At 39.6% G+C, this 13,441-nt stretch overlaps 1 protein-coding gene across 5 annotated transcripts in view; it reads left to right on the forward strand.

The window, feature by feature from the left end:
* Positions 1-13,441, forward strand: part of BBS5 (Bardet-Biedl syndrome 5 protein) — a 32,506-nt gene that overhangs the window by 16,212 nt on the left and 2,853 nt on the right. The window lies entirely within an intron of this gene.

The raw sequence follows: 13,441 nt of genomic DNA on the forward strand, positions 1-13,441 counted from the left end.
TGATTTGAATGCAAAGGTGAGTAATGTGGCAGTTGAGGGAATAATTGGTATACATGAGGTGTTCAGTGTTGTAAATGGAAATGGTGAAGAGCTTGTAGATTTATGTGCTGAAAAAGGACTGATGATTGGGAATACCTGGTTTAAAAAGCGAGATATACATAAGTATACTTATTTAAGTAGGAGAGATGGCCAGAGAGTGTTATTGGATTACGTGTTAATTGACAGGCGCGCGAAAGAGAGACTTTTGGATGTTAATGTGCTGAGAGGTGCAACTGGAGGGATGTCTGATCATTATCTTGTGGAGGCTAAGGTGAAGATTTGTATTTATGTATATTATATATATATATATATATATATATATATATATATATATATATATATATTTTTTTTTTTTGCTTTGTCACTGTCTCCCGCGTTTGCGAGGTAGCACAAGGAAACAGACGGAAGAAATGGCCCAACCCACCCCCATACACATGTATATACATACACGTCCACACACACAAATATACATACCTACACAGCTTTCCATGGTTTACCCCAGACTCTTCACATGCCCTGATTCAATCCACTGACAGCACGTCAACCCCGGTATACCACATCGATCCAGTTCACTCAATTCCTTGTCCTCCTCTCACCCTCCTGCATGTTCAGGCCCCGATCACACAAAATCTTTTTCACTCCATCTTTCCACTTCCAATTTGGTCTCCCACTTCTCCTCGTTCCCTCCACCTCCGACACATATATCCTCTTGGTGAATCTTTCCTCACTCATTCTCTCCATGTGCCCAAACCATTTCAAAACACCCTCTTCTGCTCTCTCAACCACGCTCTTTTTATTTCCACACATCTCTCTTACCCTTACGTTACTTACTCGATCAAACCACCTCACACCACACATTTTCCTCAAACATCTCATTTCCAGCACATCCATCCTCCTGCATACAACTCTATCCATAGCCCACGCCTCGCAACCATACAACATTATTGGAACCACTATTCCTTCAAACATACCCATTTTTGCTTTCCGAGATAATGTTCTCGACTTCCAAACATTCTTCAAGGCTCCCAGGATTTTCGCCCCCTCCCCCACCCTATGATCCACTTCTGCTTCCATGGTTCCATCCGCTGCCAGATCCACTCCCAGATATCTAAAACACTTTACTTCCTCCAGTTTTTCTCCATTCAAACTTACCTCCCAATTGACTTGACCCTCAACCCTACTGTACCTAATAACCTTGCTCTTATTCACATTTACTCTTAACTTTCTTCTTCCACACACTTTACCAACCTCAGTCACCAGCTTCTGCAGTTTCTCACATGAATCAGCCACCAGCGCTGTATCATCAGTGAACAACAACTGACTCACTTCCCAAGCTCTCTCATCCACAACAGACTTCATACTTGCCCCTCTTTCCAAAACTCTTGCATTCACCTCCCTAACAACCCCATCCATAAACAAATTAAACAACCATGGAGACATCACACACCCCTGCTGCAAACCTACATTCACTGAGAACCAATCACTTTCCTCTCTTCCTACACGTACACATGCCTTACATCCTCGATAAAAACTTTTCACTGCTTCTAACAACTTGCCTACCACACCATATATTCTTAATACCTTCCACAGAGCATCTCTATCAACTCTATCATATGCCTTCTCCAGATCCGTAAATGCTACATACAAATCCATTTGCTTTTCTAAGTATTTCTCACATACATTCTTCAAAGCAAACACCTGATCCACACATCCTCTACCACTTCTGAAACCACACTGCTCTTCCCCAGTCTGATGCTCTGTACATGCCTTCACCCTCTCAATCAATACCCTCCCATATAATTTGCCAGGAATACTCAACAAACTTATACCTCTGTAATTTGAGCACTCACTCTTATCCCCTTTGCCTTTGTACAATGGCACTATGCACGCATTCCGCCAATCCTCAGGCACCTCACCATGAGTTATACATACATTAAATAACCTTACCAACCAGTCAATAATACAGTCACCCCCTTTTTTAATAAATTCCACTGCAATACCATCCAAACCTGCTGCCTTGCCGGCTTTCATCTTCCGCAAAGCTTTTACCACCTCTTCTCTGTTTACCAAATCATTTTCCCTAACCCTTTCACTTTGCACACCACCTCGACCAAAACACCCTATATCTGCCACTCTATCATCAAACACATTCCACAAACCTTCAAAATACTCACTTCATCTCCTTCTCACATTACCACTACTTGTTATCACCTCCCCATTTGCGCCCTTCACTGAAGTTCCCATTTGCTCCCTTGTGTTACGCACTTTATTTACCTCCTTCCAGAACATCTTTTTATTCTCCCTAAAATTTAATGATACTCTCTCACCCCAACTCTCATTTGCCCTCTTTTTCACCTCTTGCACCTTTCTCTTGACCTGTCTCTTTCTTTTATACATCTCCTACTCAATTGCATTTTTTCCCTGCAAAAATCGTCCAAATGCCTCTCTCTTCTCTTTCACTAATAATCTTACTTCTTCATCCCATATATATATATATATATATATATATATATATATATGTATATATATATATATATATATATATATATATATATATTATCCCTTGGGATAGGGGAGAAAGAATACTTCCCACGTATTCCCTGCGTGTCGTAGAAGGCGATTAAAAGGGGAGGGAGCGGGTAGCTGGAAATCCTCCCCTCTCGTTTTTTTTTTAATTTTCCAAAAGAAGGAACAGAGAAGGGGGCCAGGTGAGGATATTTCCTCTAAGGCCCAGTCCTCTGTTCTTAACGCTACCTCGCTAATGCGGGAAATGGCGAATAGTATGAAAGAAAGAAAGATATATATATATATATATATATATATATATATATATATATATATATATATATATATATATATATATATATATATATATATATATATATATATATTTTTTTTTTTTTTTTTTTTTTTTTTTTTTTATACTTTGTCGCTGTCTCCCGCGTATTGCGAGGTAGCGCAAGGAAACAGACGAAAGAAATGGCCCAACCCCCCCCATACACATGTACATACACACGTCCACACACACAAATATACATACCTACACAGCTTTCCATGGTTTACCCCGGACGCCTCACATGCCCTGATTCAATCCACTGACAGCACGTCAACCCCTGCACATATATATATATATATATATATATATATATATATATATATATATATATATATATATATATATTTGTATGTATGTTATTTATTCATATATCTTTCTTTCATACTATTTGCCATTTCCTGCATTAGATTACGTATTGATTGGTAGGCATGTAAAAGAGAGACTTTAGAAGTAAATGTGCAGAGAGGTGCAGCTGGTGGGATGTCTGATCAATCTTGTGGGGGCAATGGTGAAAATTTGCAGAGGTTTTCAAAAGAGAGGAGAGAATGTTGGTGAGAGTAAGTGAGCTTGGAAAGGAGACTTGTGAGAGGAAGTAGCAGGAGAGATTGAGTGTAGAATGGCAAAAGGTGAAAGCAAATGATGTGAGGGGAATGGGTGAGGAATGGAATATATTCAGGGAAGCAGTGATGACATGTGCAAGAGATGCCTGTGTGTCCTTAAAAAAGTGTTGTTGAGAGAGCAGAGGAGGGTGTGTTGAAATGGTATGGACATATGGAGAGAATGAGTGAGGAAAGGTTGACAAAAAGGATATTTGTGTCAGAGATGGAGGGAACAATGAGAAGCAGGAGACCAAATTGGAGGTGGAAGGATGGAATGAAAAAGATTTTCAGTAATCAGAGCTTGAACATGCAGGAGGGTGAAAGGCATGCAGTGAATAGAGTGAATTGGAATGATGTGGTATGCTGGGGTCAACTTGCTGTCAGTGGACTGAATTAGGGCATGTGAAATGTCAGGGATAAACCGTGGAAAAGTTATTGGGGCCTGGATGTGGTAGGGAGCTGTAGTTTCAGTGCATTACACATGATAGCTAGAGAATAAGTGTGAGTGGCTGTGGCCTTTTTTCGTTTGTTTCCCGATACTACCTCGCTGATGCAGGGGGTGGTAATGCTGTTTCCTGTGGGGCAGGCTGGCACCAGGAGTGGATGAAGGTGAGCAAGTATGAATATGTACGAGTGTATATACATATATGTATGTGCACATGTATGTATATGTACATGTATGTTTATGCATATATGTGTGTATATGAGTGGATGGGTTTTTCTTTGTCTGTTTACTGGCACTACCTCACTAATGCAGGAAATGGCAATCAAGTGTGTAAGGAAGTAAATTCTAGATTGATTTAGGTAAAACTGCAGGTGAATGGAGAGAGATGGGTGATTATTGTTGCTTATGCACCTGGTCATGAAAGAATCTAGAGAGGTAAGTGTTTTGGGAGCAGCTGAGTGAGTGTCAGCAGTTTTGGTGCACGAGACCAGATATTAGTGATGGGTGATTTAAATATGAAAGTGAGTTATGTGGCAGTTGAGTGAATAATTGGTGTGCATGTGGTATTTATTGTGAATGGAAACGGTGAAGGGCTTTGACAAATTTTGATGATGTTATCTTAGAAGTTAGCGCACCAGACAAGGTAATCGATTCATGAAGGCTTTTAGATGTGGGTTTTAACATTAACCAGGACAAATCCCACTTATTTCCTAAGTCTTAGATGGCTAGGAATAGAGTGAACTTGGATTGACTTTCTTTGTTCTTCAGGAACAAAGTTCCAAATTGTGTAGGTGCTCTGATTGCCTTATGGTCCATGATTTTGGTGTTTCAACATCATTTGGAGCAGATTCTGGGTAAGTCAAGTTGAGAACCCTGTGCAACTTCATTGAAAAAAGTTTCCTTCTGAATGTTTACTTCCTTCCTGTAGCACACAGAGTTGTCCATATCCCTATGGATTTTTCAGTTTCCTAGCTGGATGATCAATTCAAGGAACCCCCGGAGTCCATAATGTGGAGTCTTGTAATTTCTCTGAAGGTTTGTGTGGATACATCAGATCTAAGAAGGGGCTGCAGGTTGTTGGGCAAAAATATAGAGTTCCTGTTCTATCATCATTAAGGAACTGTAGGTTTCACATTTCTTCTCCCAGCAGGCCCTGAAGTTTGGGTGCATAATTTTTGTATTGACTGTACTATAGCCATCCAGTGCCTAGTAACAGAGGCTCATGCAGATCTATGTGGCAATTAGAAGTATCAGTTCATGAACATTTTCCCATTAGTAACAATGACTGGAGTTACTCAGAAAATCTTTTCCCTCTGCTACAACAAGCAGAAATACCCGTACAGCCTTGAAAACCTACCACTTCTTGCATGCTTCCATTTTGTATTCGGATGCCACCTGATCAACCATGCAGTAGGTTGATCTCTTGCTTGCCATATTTTGAGATTGATTTTATTGATTTTATTGTTCTCTGATACACTGTTTTATGCCTGATAGTTCGTAATAGGCAGGTAAAATCTATAAACATCAATGTTTACAGTCTTTGCACTTCAGTATTCTTTATCGTCCAGAATCCATGTGTATGATGTTTGAGCTTGGATTTACATATGTGGACAAGTTACAAATATTACATTATCCCATGATGATAATTTCATTATCTTTGATACTGAGGATGTTTTACATCCTCATAAGCTTCTATGAGCCAGAAGTTAGGCAAAGTGTTAGTGGTGCAGAGCATAGTGTTTATTTGCATTCAGTCAACTGATGTTATTGATTTATTGATCAACTACCCGTTACCTGTTCTCTAATTACTTTGTTATGGTTTATTTTTAATTTAATGCTGATATAGACTAGAAGTCCTGGAATAAATTGCCAAATGGTGTTTTTATGTTTGTAGTTGTGATTTCCAAGCTTTTATTCTTCATTTTGCCGTCATGAGTGGCAAAAATGATAGGGCTGCAACTGATGCAGAAATTGGAGCCATTTTGGTAGTATCTGAGACTGGGGTTGAGTTTGAGGATGTTGATGAATATTGAATATAATGCATCAGAAGTATAATCAGGTGATACATAAATAGAAACTCCTGACCTGCTCCCCTCATTCGTCTCAGCTACACCAGTTTTTGTACACAAATGACATAAGATTGAGAGGTCCAAGGTCAAAATCTTCCTGACTTAAAAAGTGTTTTACCAGTGTGAAAAAGTTTGTATTTAGCTACAATCATAAGTTTTTAGGTTGAGGATCTTAGCCATATTTTTCATTAGATTTAGATGTAAGTAATTCATAATGTGCATAATACTGTACTGTATTATGTTCTGTATTGTCATTATCATAATTTTCTCTGAAGTAGAAGTTCAGGAATAAAAACTATGGCAAAGTAACAGCATTTATTTTTCACTATATATTTGTCACTTTTCTAAGAAGGTTATTTATTTCTTATGTATTGTTATTGTCTTATAATGCACACTGGTAATCAATTTTTGTTAATAAGTAATGACTTTAGCTATTTGTTGAGTTGGGTGAGTGAATTTATGTACATCACCATGTATGGGAGAACAGTCTTGCACATGGTTTTGCATGTTTTGTTCAAATTACCATTTTTATCTATCCATTAAAATTTCAAGGTGTTTAGTGCCAAATCTAAGAAAAAAAATGGGAAATGTCAAAATTCATTAACTTCATTTTTCGCTGAATTATTGACACTTCTAAGGGCACCTCCCTGGAAGTTGATTGCACAGCAAAAGGGTCAAAAAGAATATCCTTTTCTGGCCTTGTCCAAGAAAGCTTTTTTTCAAATTTTATAAAGTGTGCAGTTTCTAGGAGGATATCCTCTTGGATTCAAGTCCAGTGATAGTAGATGCTCTTTCCTGGGATCAGAATATACTGGACACATATTTGTTTTACCTGGCTCATCCTCTGAGCCAGTTTCTCTTTATGTGATTTTCTTTGTAATACTGTGATGCTGGTAGCCCCAGATGGAACAACCAACTTTAGTGCCAGGGCTTCCTTCAGTTTTGCAATATGCCTCAGTTGATGCTCTGATACAGTATTTCTAGACTACCATCATTGTTTTTCTTGTACCCTGATCAAATATTTCTACAATAGAAAGGTTTTGTGAATGCTCAGAAGATGACTTTTACATAGCATTTGCCATTTCTCTTCACCTTCAGTACCACTTAGCTCGGTAAAACTGTTAGTCCTTCCTTGAAGATTCTGAGGCCATAGAAGTTTTTTTTTTTTTTTTTTTTTTTTTTTTTTATACTTTGTCGCTGCCTCCCGCGTTTGCGAGGTAGCGCAAGGAAACAGACGAAAGAAATGGCCCAACCCCCCCCCATACACATGTACATACACACGTCCACACACGCAAATATACATACCTACACAGCTTTCCATGGTTTACCCCAGACGCTTCACATGCCTTGATTCAATCCACTGACAGCACGTCAACCCCTGTATACCACATCGCTCCAATACACTCTATTCCTTGCCCTCCTTTCACCCTCCTGAATGTTCAGGCCCCGATCACACAAAATCTTTTTCACTCCATCTTTCCACCTCCAATTTGGTCTCCCTCTTCTCCTCGTTCCCTCCACCTCCGACACATATATCCTCTTGATCAATCTTTCCTCACTCATTCTCTCCATGTGCCCAAACCATTTCAAAACACCCTCTTCTGCTCTCTCAACCACGCTCTTTTTATTTCCACACATCTCTCTTACCCTTACGTTACTTACTCGATCAAACCACCTCACACCACACATTGTCCTCAAACATCTCATTTCCAGCACATCCATCCTCCTGCGCACAACTCTATCCATAGCCCACGCCTCGCAACCATACAACATTGTTGGAACCACTATTCCTTCAAACATACCCATTTTTGCTTTCCGAGATAATGTTCTCGACTTCCACACATTTTTCAAGGCTCCCAAAATTTTCGCCCCCTCCCCCACCCTATGATCCACTTCCGCTTCCATGGTTCCATCCGCTGACAGATCCACTCCCAGATATCTAAAACACTTCACTTCCTCCAGTTTTTCTCCATTCAAACTCACCTCCCAATTGACTTGACCCTCAACCCTACTGTACCTAATAACCTTGCTCTTATTCACATTTACTCTTAACTTTCTTCTTCCACACACTTTACCAAACTCAGTCACCAGCTTCTGCAGTTTCTCACATGAATCAGCCACCAGCGCTGTATCATCAGCGAACAACAACTGACTCACTTCCCAAGCTCTCTCATCCCCAACAGACTTCATACTTGCCCCTCTTTCCAGGACTCTTGCATAGAAGTTATGGGAACTTTTTGTGTAGAGTTCTTCTCTTTTTTGTTTCATGACAGCTACATGGTTTGTAAAACTGTTGCCTTTTATAAGGGTGCCTTTCAAGAATCCCTTTCTTGGAATGTACTTCGCATTGTACTTCAGCAGCCAGCTGCATCTCTCATTTTTGTCCGAGTGGAAGTTTTTAGAAGTCTTAAACCTTTTACAGTTGAATGGTTTTCTGGCATTTTAGCTTCTTAGCATTATCATAGAAAAGTTATTTTCCTTGTAACTTTGGGCTCTATGAAAAAGAGTTAATGAACCATAAACCCTGTCCAGACACAAGAATCTTCTTGTCTTTCTTGCCAGACACTTCTTATTCAACTTAATACTAACTCCCAGTTTTTGTTCAAGAAGGTGACTTTTATATGTCAGTATTGTTCCATTATTCACCCACTCTACGAAGGTTTCATGTAGAAGATATTGTGTCATATGGTTAAATCTCATCAAAATCTTTTGGATTTCACCAGAGATTTTTGAAGAACTTGTTTATCTCTACTTGGAGCAAGAAACTCGTCTTATTGGCTCAGGCTAGGCTTTATGCTAAAGCACATACTATTTGAGAGATCTCATCTTCCTAGGCTTTTCTCAAAATCCCTTCTTTGGTGGAATCCAAGAATAGGGGCCTTTGGCTCCTTTCTTCCACCTTTGTAACAAGTTTCTCATTTTAGATGTGGTGGATCTGATATGTATAGCATTGGAATTTCCTCCCCTCAGATAGTTGGTTTTTGGTACACCTTTGATTGCCAGTGAAGGTGCTTTGTTTTCTTTTAACCTGATTTGAAAGATTTTCCCTAACCCTCCACCCTCATGTTAGTATGCTTTCATAATCATCATGCACAAAGCATGAGGAGAGAATTATAAGTTTTGACATATTATAAACTATTTCTCTCCGACATGGTGCCCCACAAAGATTTTCTTGTTTTCCTTATCCTGTCTGGCCATCCCTTCTTTCTAAAGACACCTTTTATATATGGCTTTTAGTGGTTGCAATGGAGTGGAACTGCAGTCTGTGAATTATGAGAGCCACAGTTTTGTTGGGAGCTGGCAGGAAAGTGATCTCATAGCTTAGGTGCATTTGCTGATAAGAGAATCCCAATAGTTTAGCATGGGCATTAGTGATTCCAGAAACATCCAAAATGGGTGGCCAAAGCAGAGCTTTTTCACCAATATATGACAGTAGGTAGGAATCTCAAAAAAAGGCCAACATTCCATGGTGAATATCTCTAATGCTTGCAGGATACTACATCAAAGGGAAAAGATTTTATTCTCCAAAACGTATATTATTACCCACTCTGCTCATTATTCCTCAAAAATTCTCTTTCCCATTTTGCTCTGTTTTCTTTTTCCTCTGTTACTCTTTGATTTATATGCATAATAAGCACATATTAAAATTAGATATAGGTACATCACATAGCTCTTTCTACACCTTTAAGATTCACAGTTCTATTTATTTCTTGACTTAGTGCTTTCTGGCATCTTTTCAACACACTGCTCTAACCCATCTGTTGTCTGGTTCAGTCCACTGACAGCAAATCATCCCATCCTTCCATCCCCAATTTGGTCTCTGCCTTCTTGTTTCTTCCACTTCTCACTCATAAGTTCTCTTTGTCAACCTCTTCTCACAGATTCTCTCCATATATCCAAACCTTTTCAGCACACCCTCTTCAGCTCTTTCATCCATACTCTTATCACTACCATATCTCTCTTTTACCTTTCTGTTGCACATTCGAGCAAACCACCTTACACGGCACATTGTCCTAAGACAACACATCCACCTTCCTCTACATGTTGTCATCTATAGTCCATGCCGTGCATCCTTACGGCATTATTAGGACTCCTGTACTCTCAGATATGTCCATTTTTGCCTTCCTATATAATGACTTTTTTCCATACATTCTTCAGTGCTCCAGGAGCCTTTGCCCCCTCACTTTTGCTTCCATGGTTTCATTAGCTGCCATGTCCACTCCCAGCCATCTACAACACTTCACTTCCTCCAGATTCTCTCCACTCAAACTCACACCCCAACTATCCTGTCCCTTTGTATTGCAAAATGTAATAACCTTGCTTTTATTTGCATTTACTCAACTTCCTCCTTTTGCAAAGTCTCCTTAACTCAGTCATCAGCTTCTGCTGCTTCTCATTTGAATCTGCTACCAGAGTTGTGTCATTTGCAAAAAACATCTGACTCTCTTCCCAGGTCCCCTCATCCCTACTAACTGCATAGTCACCCCTCTTTCCAAGACCTTTGCATTTATCTCCCTCATCACACCATCCATAAGCAAATTAGATAGCTAAAGTGGCCTTTTCTCATTCTTCCTGCTCATACACATGCCTTACACCCTTAAAGGATAAAAACTTTGCACTATTTCTAGTAGCTTCCCTCCCTCACTATATGCTTGGAAGACTACCCCAAGTTATCTCTATTTCATCTGTATCATATGCTTTCTCCAGATCCATAAATGCCACTTACAAATCCTCCTATTTCTCTGTGTATTTCTCACACACATTTTTTAAAGCAAACTTCTGATCCACACATCCTCAAACACTCTGGAAACCACATTTTTCCTCCTCAGTCCATTGCTCTGTACATGCCTTCACCTTCTTAGTCACCAGTATCCTATACAACTTACCAGATGCATTCAAGAGAGTTATACCCCTGTAGTTTGAACACTCACCTTGTCCTTTTGCCTTTATATATTGGCAATATGAATGCATTCTGTCGATCCTTGGGCACTTCACAATGATCCTTACATATATTGAAAGTCCTGATATACCAGTCAATAACATAGTCATCCCCTTTCTTGAGAACTTCAACTGTGATACCTTCTCCTGTAGCTGCATTGCCACATTTTATCCTGCACAAGGCTTTCACCACATCTCTCTTCACCAAACCGTCATCCATAACTGTCTCTCACTTTGTATACCTCACTGACCCAAACACCTACATCTGCTATGCTGTCATCAAGCACATTTAGCAAACCTTCAGAGTACTCGCATCATCTCCCCCTCACCTCATCACTACATGTTACCACTTCTCCATTTGCCCTGATTCACTGATGGTCCTGTTGTTCTCTTGTTTTTCTCATACAGTTAACCTCCTTCCAAAACATCTTATTTTCCCTGAATTTACTGATACTTGCACACTTCAACTCTCCTTGTCCTTTTTATCAGTCCCTGCACCCTTTTCTTGACCTCCTACTTTCTCTTGTACATCTTATATGAGAATATGGATGCCAGTGGGGAGATGGAGAATATTTGGAATTTCCCTTGTCATGGCTTTACTAAGCAATTTTTGCATAGAGTACACCAACTTAGGGGTACGGTTAAGAAATTTGAAAAAATTGCTAGGGATCATGAAAAGTGCCACAAAAAATTAGTAGAAATGGATAAACTGAAAAACTAGTGGAGCATGAATGAAAAATAAAGAAATATGAGGATGCTTTAAACACTGGTATGCATAAATACAGATGATGTATCAGAAAAGCAGTCTTCATGATATTTGAAAAGCAGTGAATGGTGAAGGGAATGAAAGACTGTCTCTAGGTGATGATTCTAGCCTCAGCCTAAGTTAGAGAACCACAAAGTTAAAGTGATGAAAGCGAGGCAAAATTCTGAGTGTTTTGAATCAAATAAGCAGAATGAAATACCAAATGAAGCCATAAAGGAGACACTGTACAGTACTCAGTTAAGAGAGAACAGTCAGGGAAGTGTATGAAGCATTGGACAGAAATCTTAAAAGAGCATAGATCATTCATGATAAACACATAGCGGTGAAAATGCAGATATTAGATGAGACACTGTAAAAGATAAGGTGGACATTGTGGTAACCAGCAGATGGGCCTTTCCTCTGCTAAGAGAGAGAGAGAGAGAGAGAATGAAGTTGACAGACTTCAGTCAGTGATGATCTTTGGGTTGGAAGATGAACATCTGAACAAAGATAAAAGGGAAGCTGAGGAAGGGAAGTATGTTGAAAAGCTACTTGATTTGTGGACTTGCTAAATACACTATCTGTCTATATCTCTTACTTCTGTTCCCATCTGGAACTCTCTCAAGGGAGTGACCACAGCAATACTGTTTCCGTAACTAGTGAAACTCCATTTCTGCTTCTTAGCCTTCAGTGCCTCACCCTTAACGGGCCACTGGGAGAGGACAACTCTACTGTAGTGTTTGCAGAGGCTTCTACCTTTGTTCCTAATGCTCCTGCCTAATGTCCTTACCTACTACTTCTGCCTTATGTTTCTATCTAATGCGCTTGCCTAAATGTTTCTACCTACTACTTCTGTCTACTGCTCCTATCATTTTGCCAAATGGCAAGGCTAGTGCATAGTGCTTACCACAGGAAAATGTAGAGTTCTAAAGAATGAACTGTGTCAGTTAAGGTGTTGTCATGTGTTAAGTATGAGAGAGAGATTGCATGTATGAGAATTGAATGCCAGTAATCCACTTATGGATGTAGCAGAAAGAAAAGAGAGCTACCTGGGTTAGAGGAGTGCAATGTAACAATCAAGTGCTGGCTCACTATGCAGCTGTCACTAACCCTCCTGATGCCCAGGCGGGTAGTAGTGGAAATATACCTCCCTGGTCTTTTGTTGCCTGCTGATTACTACCTACTTACTTAGAATTAAAGTAAAATTAGACAGACTTTAAAGGATAGTGACTGAGGGTTACTTTTGATAGGATAACAAATGATAAGTTCAAAGGAGTGCCTGTCAGCATTGATGTACCCAGAGAAGAATGAGAGGTTGCTTAAGAAACCTGACAAAAAGTAAAAAACGAAGGGCATCTATGTGGAAAAACACTTGCACTTCTAGCTCAGTAGGACAAGTTTAATTAGTACTTACTTTAGGTTAAACATCACATAAACAAATGCAGATGAACAGGTATGAAATGGTAAGGAGCTATAGTTCAAATATCAGGTCAGTGGAAGCAGCCCTGACATTGTGGGAGTGGTGGAGATGAAACTCTCAGAAGTGATTTAATCTGGTATATTCTGCCCAGATAGCTACACAATAGGAAGGAGCAGCAGAGAAGATATAGGGATACCATTGAATTTCAGGGAGTAGCAGTGGATGGCTTGTTCAAACACTACATATTGGTTAGAATTAAAGTAGGAAAGAAGTTTTAACTTAGGTTGATAACTTACATCACCCAAGAAGCTGCTGGGACTCTCAACAGTTAAAGGAAAAAGTGAGATACT

This window comes from Panulirus ornatus, chromosome 41 (genome assembly GCF_036320965.1).
Source record: "Panulirus ornatus isolate Po-2019 chromosome 41, ASM3632096v1, whole genome shotgun sequence".
Classification (NCBI taxonomy): domain Eukaryota; kingdom Metazoa; phylum Arthropoda; class Malacostraca; order Decapoda; family Palinuridae; genus Panulirus; species Panulirus ornatus.